General features: G+C 30.0%; 1 long non-coding RNA gene across 1 annotated transcript; it reads right to left on the bottom strand.

The window, feature by feature from the left end:
• Positions 1 to 193: 193 nt before the first annotated feature.
• Positions 194 to 14,494, bottom strand: LOC106423590. The gene is made up of 2 exons (XR_007315355.1): positions 14,074 to 14,494; positions 194 to 9,387 (listed from the first exon to the last, which is right to left on the bottom strand). It is a non-coding gene; the product is annotated as an uncharacterized LOC106423590 (long non-coding RNA).
• Between the last annotated feature and the right edge of the window lie 809 nt (positions 14,495 to 15,303).

Genomic DNA, 15,303 nt, shown 5'->3' with positions numbered 1-15,303 from the left:
TTCGAATATATTCGGGTACCCAAAATACTTCGGTTCGGATCAAGTTTGGTTTTGGTTTTTTAGATACCAAAATTTTGAACCCGTTCGAATATTTAACCAATTTTGGTTTGGGTTTGATACTACTCTTTCGGATCGCATTCGGTTCGGTTCTTCTGATTCAGATTTTTTTCCCAGTCCTAATCGGTTTTCTTGTTTGTTCCATTTTGTTTTTTTTTTTAATTAATGATCGTAATCGAATTTTAATTATGGTGTAACTGGATTTCTCTTTCCGTTACAGATCTTCTTTTCCGACGAGTCCAGACATAATATCATCTTTCGTGAATCTATTCTTTCTCGTTTTGTTTTGTTTTGATTTGATTTGGGTATTTTTCTCGGGTTGTGCTCAAATACGTTTTCTACGGGTATATGAGTGAGTATCCCAAATGAAAAGAAAGATAGAGAAGTTGGATTTATCTTAAATGTTGTATGCGAAATTCAGTTGAGTTATAATGTTTTGCTTTTAAGATGATCCAATAAAGAGTTTTCTCTAGTCTTATATGTATTACCTTGTGCTAAATCACCAGAGATTGTTTGAGCCCCATATTGGAGCAGTGGTTAAGAGAAAAAAGGTGAGTTTAGATAGTACAAATCTTGGTGACAACCACAATGTTGACAAAGACATGAAAATCTGCCGGAGATTAGACGGTCATGAGGGTTACCGAAAGCACGAAGATTGATGGAGAATCTCGATCATTCCAGATACATGTCTCTTTGCAGAAACGTGTTTTGTTTATAACATAAAGCCTACATGTATCCCATCTTGTAATTTGTGTTAATTTTAATATTTGTACTCTTATAAATTCTTTGGTTAGTAAAATATAATGTGGACAAAAAAGATAAGAAAATATTTGTATAGAAAAGTAACTCTCATAACTTTCATTTTCATAAACACAAACTTCATATTTTCGAATTTCTTCATCAGTGAATCGTTAAAAACGGTTCTTTTTTCATATTTGGAGTTTGGACGATTGAGAAGGTTGGAAACGAGCTTTATACCAGAATAAGATAACTATTTACATGGTTTTCATCATTTTTTAGATATGTGTCGAGATATTAGACTGTTTTGTATATCTACGCCTATATACAGACATACGATGCAATCTACTTGTCAACGCACATGTCAGTTTTGCATTTGACCAAAAAAAAAATTTTTTGTACCGCAGACTTCTCCGGCGGTCTTCGTTTTTATCTTTGACAACAAAAACAAAAAGTTAGGTAGACTTACTAAGACGTCTACGTAAAAAAGGTTATTTATGCATTTGACCAAACTTTTGACTTTTTATTGAGTGTAGACTGCCTGAGAAGTTTGCAAAATGTCAGTTTTGCATTTGACCAAAACTTTGACTTCATTGATTCCTTAATAATTTGTTTTAATTATTGTAACTTTGTTACTATTTTGATATACAAAATTTTAGTATTTGACATTTATAAAGATTTGAATGTTGTACACATAATATGATTAAAACTTACTTTTATTGATCTTGATTTGGGATACAATTTTTGATACAAAATTACAAGCTTAAAAACTCACAAAAACACTAGGAAGTTTTAGAGAGAAGGGAAAGTTTTATATAGTGGAAGTTTAGAGAGTGAAATCGCTCGTGCCCCCTTCCTTGATCATGAATGTGTATTTATAGGCAAAGTTTGCTTGAATAAGATCTTGCAACGTGTCGTCTTCTAGTGGTGCCGACACTTGATTTAATACATGTTGAGTCTTGAGTGGTGCCGACAATTGCTGTCAGAGACTGTTGTCGTTTTTATGCAGAAGTCTTCACATGGGTCACATGCGGGCCCCGCCAATGTCGGCCGGGTTCTTTCTCGGAAATTCTTGCATAGCTTCTTCGCGAATCTTCTTATACAGATATACTCTGTATTTTATTTTGTAGGTAATAGTAATAAAATACAGAGAAAAAAATACAGAAATAATGTACAGAGTCTACTAGAATATACTTGGAAAAATTAAAACCGAAATTTTAAATATAGACATATTTTCATGTTTTTTTTTATTAAATATCAAACGGATCCTGGTCTAATGGGCCGCCGTAAGGATCTTCGGGTTGCGTACTGTCAACTTATTGGTTATCGTCGTCGGTATCATTATTTTCCGCCTCAAATTGTGCTAGCATTTCGGCGAAAAGTTTCTTCATTTTTTCTTTTCTTGATGATTTCTGGGAAGAGGAAGAGGTAGTTGAATTTGTTGGACTTGATGTTGGTTTTTTTTGCGGAGTTGGATTTGTTTGGGATAATTGGGTTGGGTTGAGAAGAGGTATGGATTTGGATATAGTTTGGATTACTGTTTTGGCTTGATTTGTAATTTGGTGGATATTGGCGAGGGAACATATGTCGATGTTATATTTTTTCCACCTTTTGACTCTGAATTCTCAGAGGAGAGAATAAGGCATGTCTTGAAGAGCGATAGCGAGGGTAAAATGCCATGAACATATCCATGGGATGCCCATGTCGATATAAAACCAGATTTTGTTTAGAGGCCCAACTGGTTGATCAAGTACGTGTTTCTTGTAGAATGGGTAGGAGGTCTTGAACACTTCTTCGGGGTAGATTGGATCTGCTGGTCCGAACCAGTACCACCATTCGTTGAACCATCCTGGTATCGTCCTTGTGCAGTTTTGATCAAAACTGAAGAACCAAGAGTGGTCATAGGGTCTAAGTAAAAAATCTCGGAAAAAGGCATTTTTGTAATCGGTATAGGTGTAGCCGTTGATATGATAGCCTGGGGTGAAAAAAGGTTTAGTTGTATGATTATGGATAAAACCAAGGTCTTGGGTAGAACAGATTCGTAGGAATTTGCAGGTTGAATAGTTGATGAGGTTTGGGTTTGTCTTGTTTTTATAGTGGGTGTTTTCTACAGATTTAGAGTCTACTAGAATATACTCATAAAAGGATTGGTTTTTGATTATGTTGTATGTTGGCCAGGGACTGCCTTCGTAGAAGACTCGATTGATGAAGGTTTTGAGTTGAGTAAGCTTTATTGGTTTGGTGAATGGGGTCGTCATCAGGTGTTGCTTATGAGGTTTGGTGTAGTAGACTGGTTTAGTGTTTGGGAAAGTGTTTGTGGTTGTGTTTAGGGTTGCTGTAGATGATTGTATTTCTTCCTTTGATGACTTTTCAGAGACTGCTTTTGAATAGGATAGAGGAGGATATTCAGCTAATGCTGAGTAAGGGTTTGGAGTTAAAGTCCTTCCTTGGAGATGTGGTTGGTTTTTGATATAATCTGATGCTGTCATAGGCTTTTCATTTTCTGGTCACTCATTTTGAATATCTTGTTATTGCTGATTATATGTTGATTTAGTATATTGAATATCAAAATTGAAAACGGATAATGGATAATATTTCTTGCCATCTAGCAAATATTTGTTTTGATACTAGGTTTTTTACATCTTTTTGTAATATTTCTTTTGCTGATTTGCAATTTATTCGCAATAAAAAAATTTGTTGATTAAGTCGTCTTGGAATTTTTAGATACAATTAACAATTGAGAGAACTTCCTTCTTAACTGTTGAATAATGCTTTTGTGGTCCTAACCAGACTCCTGAATGGAATCAAACTATAGATTCCTTTTTTGATCGTGGTAATTTTTTTCTTAAGAATTCCTCCATAACCTATTTCTGAAGCATCAGTTTCAACTATCATGTCAGCTTCAGGATTTGGTATGGAAAGGCACTTGTTTAACTAAAGGAGTATGTTGATTAGTCCATAGTTTTGGATTCTTTTGTAACCGTTGAAATAATGGTTGAATTGTTTTCCTAAGATTGGGTAAGAAGTCTGAAACATAGTTGAAACATAGGCTTTTCATTTTCTGGTCACTCATTTTGAATATCTTGTTGTTGTTGATTATATGTTGATTTAGTATATTGAATATCAAAATTGAAAATGGATAATATTGCTTGCCATCTAGCAAATATTTGTTTTGATACTAGGTTTTTTACATCTTTTTGTAATATTTCTTTTGCTGATTTGCAATCTATTCGCAATAAAAAAATTTGTTGATTAAGTCGTCTTGGAATTTTGAGATACAATTAACAACTGAGAGAACTTTCTTCTTAACTGTTGAATAATGCTTTTGTTGTCCTAACCAGACTCCTGAATGGAATCAAACTATAGATTCTTGTTTTGATCGTGGTAATTTTTTTCTTAAGAATTCCTCCATAACCTATTTCTGAAGCATCAGTTTCAACTATCATGTCAGCTTCAGGATTTGGTATGGAAAGGCAAAGGAGGGTTTTAACCTTTTGCTTAACTTGTTTAACTAAAAGAGTATGTTGATTAGTCCATAGTTTTGGATTCTTTTGTAACCGTTGAAATAATGGTTGAATTGTTTTCCTAAGATTGGGTAAGAAGTCTGAAACATAGTTGAGACATAGGCTTTTCATTTTCTGGTCACTCATTTTGAATATCTTGTTGTTGTTGATTATATGTTGATTTAGTATATTGAATATCAAAATTGAAAACGGATAATATTGCTTGCCATCTAGCAAATATTTGTTTTGATACTAGGTTTTTTACATCTTTTTGTAATATTTCTTTTGCTGATTTGCAATCTATTCGCAATAAAAAAATTTGTTGATTAAGTCGTCTTGGAATTTTGAGATACAATTAACAATTGAGAGAACTTCCTTCTTAACTGTTGAATAATGCTTTTGTGGTCCTAACCAGACTCCTGAAGGGAATCAAACTATAGATTCTTGTTTTGATCGTGGTAATTTTTTCTTAAGAATTCCTCCATAACCTATTTCTGAAGCATCAGTTTCAACTATCATGTAAGCTTCAGGATTTGGTATGGAAAGGCAAAGGAGGGTTTTAACCATCTGCTTAACTTGTTTAACTAAAAGAGTATTAGTCCATAGTTTTGGATTCTTTTGTAACCGTTGAAATAATGGTTGAATTGTTTTCCTAAGATTGGGTAAGAAGTCTGAAACATAGTTGAGACATAGGCTTTTCATTTTCTGGTCACTCATTTTGAATATCTTGTTGTTGTTGATTATATGTTGATTTAGTATATTGAATATCAAAATTGAAAACGGATAATATTGCTTGCCATCTAGCAAATATTTGTTTTGATACTAGGTTTTTTACATCTTTTTGTAATATTTATTTTGCTGATTTGCAATCTATTCGCAATAAAAAAATTTGTTGATTAAGTCGTCTTGGAATTTTGAGATACAATTAACAATTGAGAGAACTTCCTTCTTAACTGTTGAATAATGCTTTTGTGGTCCTAACCAGACTCCTGAATGGAATCAAACTATAGATTCTTGTTTTGATCATGGTAATTTTTTCTTAAGAATTCCTCCATAACCTATTTCTGAAGCATCAGTTTCAACTATCATGTCAGCTTCAGGATTTGGTATGGAAAGGCAAAGGAGGGTTTTAACCTTTTGCTTAACTTGTTTAACTAAAAGAGTATGTTGATTAGTCCACAGTTTTGGATTCTTTTGTAACCGTTGAAATAATTGTTGAATTGTTTTCCTAAGATTGGGTAAGAAGTCTGAAACATAGTTGAGACATCCTAAAATTTTTTGTAATTGGGTCTTTTCTCTTAATTCATCAGGAAATTTATCTGCGAATTCAATTGATCTTGAAATAGGTGTGATTGTTCCTTGATATATATTATGCCCTAAAAATCTTATTTTTGTTTGGAATAAAGAAATTTTTTTGGCTGATATAACTAATCCATGTTTTTTTTTTAACTATATTGAGGAATGCATTTAAGTGACTAATGTGTTGGTCTATTGAAGTTGAATATACTAATACGTCATCTATGTAGACAATTGTAAATTTTGAATAATTATTGAATATATCATTCATTATATGTTGAAATTTTAGAAGGTGCGTTTTTAAGGCCAAAAGGCATTACATTCCATTCATAATGTCCAAATGATACGGTGAATGCTGTTTTATATTTATCTTTTTCGGCAATTTGTATTTGCCAAAAGCCACTTTTCATGTCAAATTTTGAATAAATTTTTGTATTATAAAGTCGTTTTAATAAATCTCTTTTGTTAGGTATTGGATATCATATCCATTGTAATACATCATTTAATGGTTTATAATTTATTACTAATCGTGGTACTCCACGCTCTTTTTCGGCTTGATTATTTACATAAAAGGCCGAACAGCTCCAGGGAGATTTGGATGGCCTGATTAAATTTTTGTCTAATAAATTTTTTATTTCTTTTTTACAGTGTTCTAATAATTCCTTATTCATTTGAATAGGTCGTGCTTTAGTTGGTATATTTCTTTCGTTAAAATTTTTTATATATGAAAGTTCAACTGTATGCTGTTTTCTTTCCCAAAAGGCATTTGGCAGTTCTGAGCAGATTTAGTTTAGTATATCATTTTCAATAGCTTTTATCTTGCTTATTATGTAAAGCATCTTAAGTTGTTCTTCTATTTTTTTGTATGCTATTTCAATTTGTAGATATTGTATATGATTATGTTTTCCTTTTATTAAATTAATGGTTTTTTGAATGGAATTTTGCTGTAAGTTTAGTATTTCTTTGGTTTTCATAGGTGATAAGAATTCAAACGATAATTTGTTCCTACTACTTTTGTAGTTACTCCTATTTCTGTTACTTTGAACAGATATATTTGAGTAAAAAATGAAGTTCATAATATCACTTCTTGTGTTAAGTTTTTTACTAGAATAAATTGATTTTCGAAGCAATATCCTTGGTTACATATTTTTTGCACATGGTAATTTATATTGAACTTTTAAATTACTTCCGTTTGCTCCACTTAATTTTCAATAGTTTTTTTCATAATATTTAGTTGGTATAATTCCTTCGCGAATACAATTGTAGTTAGCACCTGTATCCATTAATGCTATTATATTTATTTTGAAATCATGTCCCACGTGTAAGGTAATATTTGTATACCATTTTTGATAATTGAATTTATTAATGATTTGAAATTTAGTCTTCGGTAGGTCCAATTTGCTTATTTTCGTCACTTTCTAGATTTGTATTACTTGTGGATGCTTGATTTAAACTACTTGTAGATGCTGGAGTAGTATTTTTTGCTTCGAATAATGATAATATAGCATATGTTTGCAATTGTTTTAATTCGTGTTGATTTACTATTAATTGTAATTCTTTAATCTGTGTCTTTAATTGCTTAACTTCATTTTGTAGGTCTCCTGTAGTTACTTGCTTAAATAAACTTTGTGTAGGATATTTGTCAAATATTTTATTTAAACTAAAGGGTTGAGGGCTATATAATTGGTTTTCTCGGTATATTATATCTTTTAGTTTAGTTAAATATTCTTTCTTAATTTTTGGGTCGTCAATTTTATCAGTTATGTCTAGTAGAAATTGTTTATCAATATATTTTGTTATAAAGTTAATAGTTTTACAATTGGATAGATTATCAGACAATTCTTGTGATTCTATTGAAGAATCACTAATATTTTCTATCTCATCTATAGAGTTATCACTATTCGATTCTTCTGATGTTTTTGATTCTGATATTAATAGTTTAGTTAATTTTTCTTGTATATCTGGTTGATTTTGAAAAAATGTCATTTATCTTCTTTTTCATTTTACACACCGTGGATTTATGTCCAGGTCTTTTACAATTCCAGCATACTATCTTTTGGTTATTATTTGATTTGTGCTTATTAATCTTTGCATAGTATTGATTTGTTGATTTTTTATTAAATTTATTATTTTTATGAAAATACGTAGTTTTATTATGCCTATGCTTAGTCGTTTAATTCTTGACGGAGGGTTAAGTTGATTATAGCCATACTGATCACAAAATGATCCCATAGTTATTTTAAATTTAAATTTATCATTTCGTTTTTTATCTTTATGTTCTTAACATATAGCTAATCCTTCTTTTTTTTATAAATGCAAATAATTGACCGTAAGTAATTTTATTCCAAGGGATTGGTTGTCCTCCTGAATACTCTTTTAATTTACTGATTATTCTTTTTGTAAAGAAAGATGGTAATCCTGAGATAAACCGCTCTTTCCAAAATGCTTGATTACAATCGTTTCTTTGGAATATGTTAGTTATAAAAACATCTTTGTACCATTTAAAATCTCCTAATGTTGGACACCTTAAATTTGTTAATATAATTTTTTACTTTCTAATTCTTCTTTAGGATTTTCGATAAAATGCATTGTTAAAGTATGTATTAATACTTCTACTGCATTTTGTACTTCTATATCATTCATAAATCCTTCTTCATCTTTTTGTTGTTTATTTCAACATGATTAATTATAGATTCTTGTATGTAGTATTTGACTTTCATAATTGTTATGTTGATATATAGATTTAATATCTTGCAGTAATACTGGTTCTTTATCATCTTTGTTAGCTCCAGTTTTAAAGGGTGTAGCTAAAATTTGTCGGTTTAGAGTATTTGTTTTTAAATCATTTAAAGGTGAATGAATTGCTCTAATTTTATTTCCATCCACTTGTTCCCATACTTGGTTTAATGATGTACTTGCATTAATCGTCCTGAATGGATAATTAATATTATGACCTATTGAATAAATTTCAAACCATATGAAAAATGGAATATTCATTTCTTTTAGTATCATACAATCATACCATTTTTCTGTATACTCTTTAGTCTGTTGTTTAGAAAAAGTTTTAAAATACCAGCTTCGTTTTTCTTCATTTTCTTTTGAATAAAAGTCTTCTTTTATATATTGTTTATCAATTTCGTATTTTTTAATTACAACATTTATTGATCTAAAATCTGATGGAGTAGGTGATGTTGGATATGCATCTTGATCTGGTTCTGGTAAAGGTGCTTTAAATTTTATCGGTTCATCTTGTTTAGTATTTTGATTTACACTTTCTGTTTCTGAATTTATACTGGATTGACCCGTACGATATTCAGAAAAAGAGGCTCTTGAATGATATGAACTTATTCTAGGTGGAAGTGGATCCCAATAAGATCCAAACCTTAGTAATATTTTTTCCATCTTTCTGTTCAATTATTTTGGATATATTCTTTTGTTCAAAATTTCTAGGAGGTTGAGTAACTTCAATTTTCCATTGATCTGGAATAGTTATTTCATCCCATTTTAATTGATTTGGTGTATATGTAGCTGTTGGTGTATCTTTACTATGGACTGCTAGAATTGTTGTTTCTCCTTTATCATCTTGTAATAGATATCTTGGGTTAAATTCAGATGTTGATTGCTTCAAATAAACTCGATAGAGTAGTAGATATCCATGTCGTTTGGTAATTTAAGTTAAAGTATTGAGTATGGTTGGGTCATGCAAGCTTACTTGAAAGTTAGGAGCGCAATTAAAATATACTGTCCCATCCCCTAGACTATATTTGCGAAGTAATTTTGTCACATGTCCTCTCTACAATCATTTTTACAAAACAAAATGACGACATAACTAACAAGATTGATGACATGGTTTATAGTTAATATGACATGAACAATCACATTTATTACTGACATATATTTTTGGTAAACTTTATAGAATATGGCAATAACTAACACATTACATTTAATGTTAATTTATATTTTTGGTAAACTTCTTAAAATATGGTAATAATTAATAAATCATCACTAAAATAAATATATTGAAATATGCATTATAAATTTCGAAATACATTATTTAATTGTATTTTTATAATTATACAATTTTTATTACTAATATTTTCAAAATTTTCTACATCTTTTTTAAAAAATTAATAAATTGTTAATCGTAATTTCATTAGTTTCTTTTAGATATCTACAAATTTTATAAATATTTTTTAGTTATAATTTTTAATAACTATACAATTTATATATGATTTTTTAGTAATTTTATACTAGTTGATTTAATACATTTAACCAAAATAAATAGATAAAAATTTATCTAAGATTCGAATTTTAAATATATTACATATATATTATTAACTGTAATTTAAAATAAACAAAATTAATTTTTCTTAATTTTATGATTAAAATCAACTTTATATCAAACATTAGTCAAAAATAATAAAATATATAATATTAATAAATTTCATTTTAAATATAATTTAACTTTTAAAAAATTTATCACTGCACATAGTGCAGGAAAACACCTAGTTGCATAAATTTGATTGTACAGCTCCTAGAAGAGAATTTTAAGAGAGTTTTATCTCATAATAACATTAATATTGGTGAGTCTATTCCTGTTCTTGATAGGGGTTTTATAGCAATTTGGATTAGGTCAAAATAGATGTAATTAAATCTTTTTTTGTCTATATTTATCCAAAACTAGAGAAGATAATAACTTGATTTCTTCAAATTCATTTTGTAGAGACAAAGTTTGTTCATGTTCTTTAATTGAATAAGCTGTTTTAAAATCAAACTAGATCTCTACCCGCACAACCGTGCGGGTAATTATTTTTAACTTTTATAAACATACATATTTGTTTTACATGATTAATGATATAAAATTTTATAGTTCACAAACAATAATTTAATTTATTGTTTTAAACTGTTAGTGATATTTTTTTTATTAATTAAGTTTAAGTTATATTTACGAAAAATAACACTTAATTTAACACTGACTTAGATATTTCATTTAGGGTATACTTGTATTTTAGATTTTTGCCATACATCTATGTTAACCTATATATAGGTTTTGGCCATACATATATATTAATTGTATATAGGTCATGAAATATATAGGTCATGTATCAAATTATTTGTATGATTTAAATATTTGACGCAATAACCTATACTAAGTCTGATTCATAAAACATATGTTTCATTTAAATTATTGAACCAAAAATAGTAATGCATCGTCAGGTTTGTTTTAGTGAAAAATGGAAAATACATTTATATTTTAAACAAAGACGAAATATTAAATATTTTAAGGGTTTGTTTTAGTGAAAAATGAAAAATATAATTATATTTTAAATAAATACGAAATTAATTAAATAATTAAAATAAAATGTTTGTTTTAGTTAAAAGAATAAATTTATATTATGAAAAAGATATGAAAAGATTTTATTCAGATGCAAATTTAGAGAAAATAAAGGAATATCTATTTGATTAGTTAGTTTTAAAATAATTGAATAATTCAAATATTTATATATTAAATCATTTAAGCAACTTTCTAAGGGGTGGTCTAAATAAAAAATCACACATGAAATAAGTTATGACTTCTGTTTTAATATATAAGAAGTTCCTATTTGATATATATGTTATGGATTAATATGCGGTAAATGATCTTTTGATATTTCTTGATTAAACGTTGTTATTTTTGACATAATTTCTCTTGTGTTAATTGTTGAATTTGAAGAGGTGGATGCAATTTTTGATTTAAAAAGTTTCTTAAACGAAGACGCCATGATTTAATCTAGGTTTAAACTCATTATAGAAAAGATACTAACTGGTTCTAATTGGACACAACTGAAGTTTATCAACGGTCTTACTACCTTCTCTAGACTTGCTGCCTGGAACACATATATTAACAGTGGTTTTTAGATGGTAAGGATCTTATCTTGACAAGTTTAAATCAGATTAATACACAGAAATCTTATTTCTAAAATTTTTTAAACAAATTGCATCGTTTGAATAATTGTTTTGGCGCTCTGATACCATTTATTTTTATTGATTCCTTAATAATTTGTTTTAATTATGGTAACTTTGTTACTACTTTGATATAAAAAATTTTAGTATTTGATATTTATAAAGATTTGAATGTTGTACACAGAATATGATTAAAACTGACTTTTATTGATCTTGATTTGGGATACAATTTTACAAAATTACAAGCTTAAAAAGTCAAAAAAACAATGGAAATTTTTAGAGAGAAGAGAGAGTTTTAGAGAGTGAAAGTTTAAAGAGTGAAATCACTCGTGCCCCCTTCCTTGATCATGAATGCGTATTTATAGGCAAAGGTTGCTTGAATAAGGTCTTGCAACGTATCGTCTTCTAGTAGTGCTGACACTCGATTTAATACGTGTTAATTCTTGAGTGGTGCCGGCAATTGCTATCAGAAACTGTTGTCGTTTTTATGCAGAAGTCTTCAGTGGATCCCATGCGGGCCCCGCCATTGTCGGTCGGATTCTTTCTCAGAAATTCTTGCATAGCTTCTTCGCGAGTCTTCTTATACAGATATACTTTGTATATTATTTTGTAGGTAGTAGTAATAAAATAGAGAGAAAAATACATAAATAAATAAAAATAAAAAAATAAAAAAACGTGAAAATATGTCTATATTTAAAATTTTGATTTTAATTTTTCTAAGTATATTCTAGTAGACTATGTACATTATTTCTGTATTTTCTTCTCTCTATTTTATTACTACTACCTACAAAATAATATACAAAGTATATCTGTATAAGAAGATTCGCGAAGAAACTATGCAAGAATTTCCGAGAAAGAACCCGACCTACAATGGCGAGGCCCGCATGGGATCCATGTGAAGACTTCTGCATAAAAACGACAACAGTCTCAGACAGCAATTGTCGGTACCACTCAAGACTCAACACGTATTAAATCAAGTGTCGGCATCACTAGAAGACGACACGTTGCAAGACCTTATTCAAGCAACCTTTGCTTTAAATACACATTTATGATCAAAAAATGAGGCACGGGCAATTTCACTCTAAACTTCCACTCTCTAAAACTCTTCTTTCTCTCTAAAACTTCCTAGTGTTTTTCTGAGTTTTTAAACTTGTAATTTTGTATCAAAAATTGTATCACAAATCAAAATCAATAAAAGTAAGTTTTAATCATATTATGTGCAAGAAACTATTAAGGTAGTAATCGAACCGCCAAAACCCTCACCAGAACAAAGATCCAAAGGTACTGAAGAAGATGAACATGTTTTGGGTAGAAACATGCCACAGGGTGAAGCTGAGTCTCTGGTGACCAAAGAAGACACAGAGCAAGAGGATAAAGAACAAGAGAAAACAGACAAGTCTGACATTCCAATAGATCTTGCAGTGAAGGTAGATAGAGAGGAGCTGATGGATGAGAAGAAAGAGGCAGGTCAAGCTGCTGGAGTGCAGAGTTTGGAGAGAAGTCTAGCATTGAATGAGTCAGAGGCAGAGGAAACCCCAGTTGTAAAGCATGCGGATGTAGAATCAGGTGAGCAGATGGAGAAGCCATCTCTTGAGTCTCCTTCTAAAGTATCAGAGGAAACAAGAAAAACCTTAGATGAGAAGATCAAAGAAAAACCAGAAGAAGAAGAAGAAGTAGCACCACATCAAGAAGACCTAGAGGAAGGTTCTTATGGATCAGAGACAGTTCCAGTACCAGAAAGTATTGAGGTTAAAGAAAAAGCCCAAGAAGAAAGGATTCTTGATCTGGCTCCTTTGCAAGATGAAGAAGTTAAATCTGATGAAGTTATACAATTTCATCTGCATCACCTGAAGGAGAGACACTTGTTGAAGCCAAAAAGATTGAAGTAATAAAAGCCAATGAGGAAGAAGAAAAAGAAGTACCAGACAAGATCCAAAGCATTCTTGAGACAGTTGATAACGAACATGTCAAATCTTATGAAGAAAATACAGTTCATGAATCTATAAGCTTGAACGATGATTCAGACCCAGTGAAATCAATTAAAAACTCAGATGACGCAGAGCAAGCCTCACATGAGGTGACTGGAGACAGAGAAAAGGAAGAGGACATCCCCATCCACAAAGCACAAGAGGTTTATTGAGAAAGACAACTTTATTGTAACATTATTACATCTTTTTTCTGTGCAGATGTCAAAACGCCGACAATTCAGGGTGAGGACATTGAATGTCACGAATATATAATCTTCTCCTACTTTTGTTCTTTCATTCCGTTAAAAATAAAATTATATAAAAAAGGTAACAAATTAAAAAAGTGAAACAGATCCAGAAAGTATACGAGCCATAGTAGATGAACAGACACAGAGACCAGACAAAACAGATTCCCTGGAAACGTATAGAAAAGAAAAAAAAAAATCCAACAAAGGAAAACGAACAAAGTAATCAGTTGACGATGCAAGTCTAGATCCGAAATCATAATGGTGAAAATGATTCAAACTGAGGACATCGAAACAAAGTTTAACAATTAAAGAGAAAGCTACCTGAAGATAAGAGATATATGAGGAGATACGAAGGGAGACGATGAAAGTTTTCTTTATAGATGAAGAAAATGGTGGTGACATTGTCGAACAAAGCTTATAGCAATGAATCATAGAAGAGTCGAGAAGCTTGGAGATTCCCTCCTTCATTTTATTTTATTTTATTTTATTTTACCTTATTGTTATCTTGTCTACACCAAATTATTGAACAAATGATTAAAGGTGTTGCATATTAATTATTGGATGAGAAAAAAATTCATTGAACTTTAAATCTAAATATTTAATTTCTTTCTAGATTTTCTCCGACATCTCTCTAAGAACATTTTGATAAAAAAAATTAGGTTCCAGTGATCGGTGACTCATTTTTATCACTCATGGCTCTTTTTACCACCGGTTATAGGGATAGATGTTCGGATACCTATTCCGGTTCGGTTCGGATCTTTACGGATTCAGTTCGGATTCGGATAAGCCATTTAAATTATTTAAAAATAAAATAAAATTCATTATATTATATGTTTAAAATTTCTCAAAATCTATAACCAAAATAATATATTACATATAAATTTGAATAACATACGTCAAAATACATAAATTAACATATAAATTGGTTGGTTTGAATATATGGATAGAAAATCAATAGATATTTCAAATATTTTTGGTGTTTTGAGTATATTTTAATTACTTTAAACATTTATTTTTGACTATTTGTATATATTTTTAAGTATTTTGAACAACTTATAAGTATCTTATATATTTTGGATGTTTTTAATATACATTAAATCTAAAAATAATTAATATATCTAGGTGTATAATTCTATTTCGGATACATTCGGATACCCGAAATACTTCGGTTCGGATCAAATTTGGTTTAGGTTTTTTAGATATTAAAATTTTGAACCCGTTCGAATATTTAACCAATTTTGGTTTGGGTTTGATACTACTTTTTCGGATCGCATTCGGTTCGGTTCTTCTGATTCAGATTTTTTGTCCAGCCCTAATCGGTTTTCTTGTTTGTTCCATTTTGTTTTTTTTATATTAATGATCGTAATCGAATTTTAATTATGGTGTAACTGGATTTCTCTTTCCATTACAGATCTTCTTTTCCGACGAGTCCAGACATAATATCATCTTTTGTGAATCTATTCTATCTCGTTTTGTTTTGATTTGGGTATTTTTCCCGGGTTGTGCTCAAATCCGTTTTCTACGGGTATATGAGTGAGTATCCCAAATGAA

The sequence above is a fragment of the Brassica napus genome, chromosome A8, assembly GCF_020379485.1.
Source record: "Brassica napus cultivar Da-Ae chromosome A8, Da-Ae, whole genome shotgun sequence".
NCBI classification, from domain to species: Eukaryota; Viridiplantae; Streptophyta; class Magnoliopsida; order Brassicales; family Brassicaceae; genus Brassica; species Brassica napus.
The sequence above is the reverse complement of the archived record's forward strand: the minus strand, read 5'-3'. Positions and strand labels throughout refer to the sequence as shown.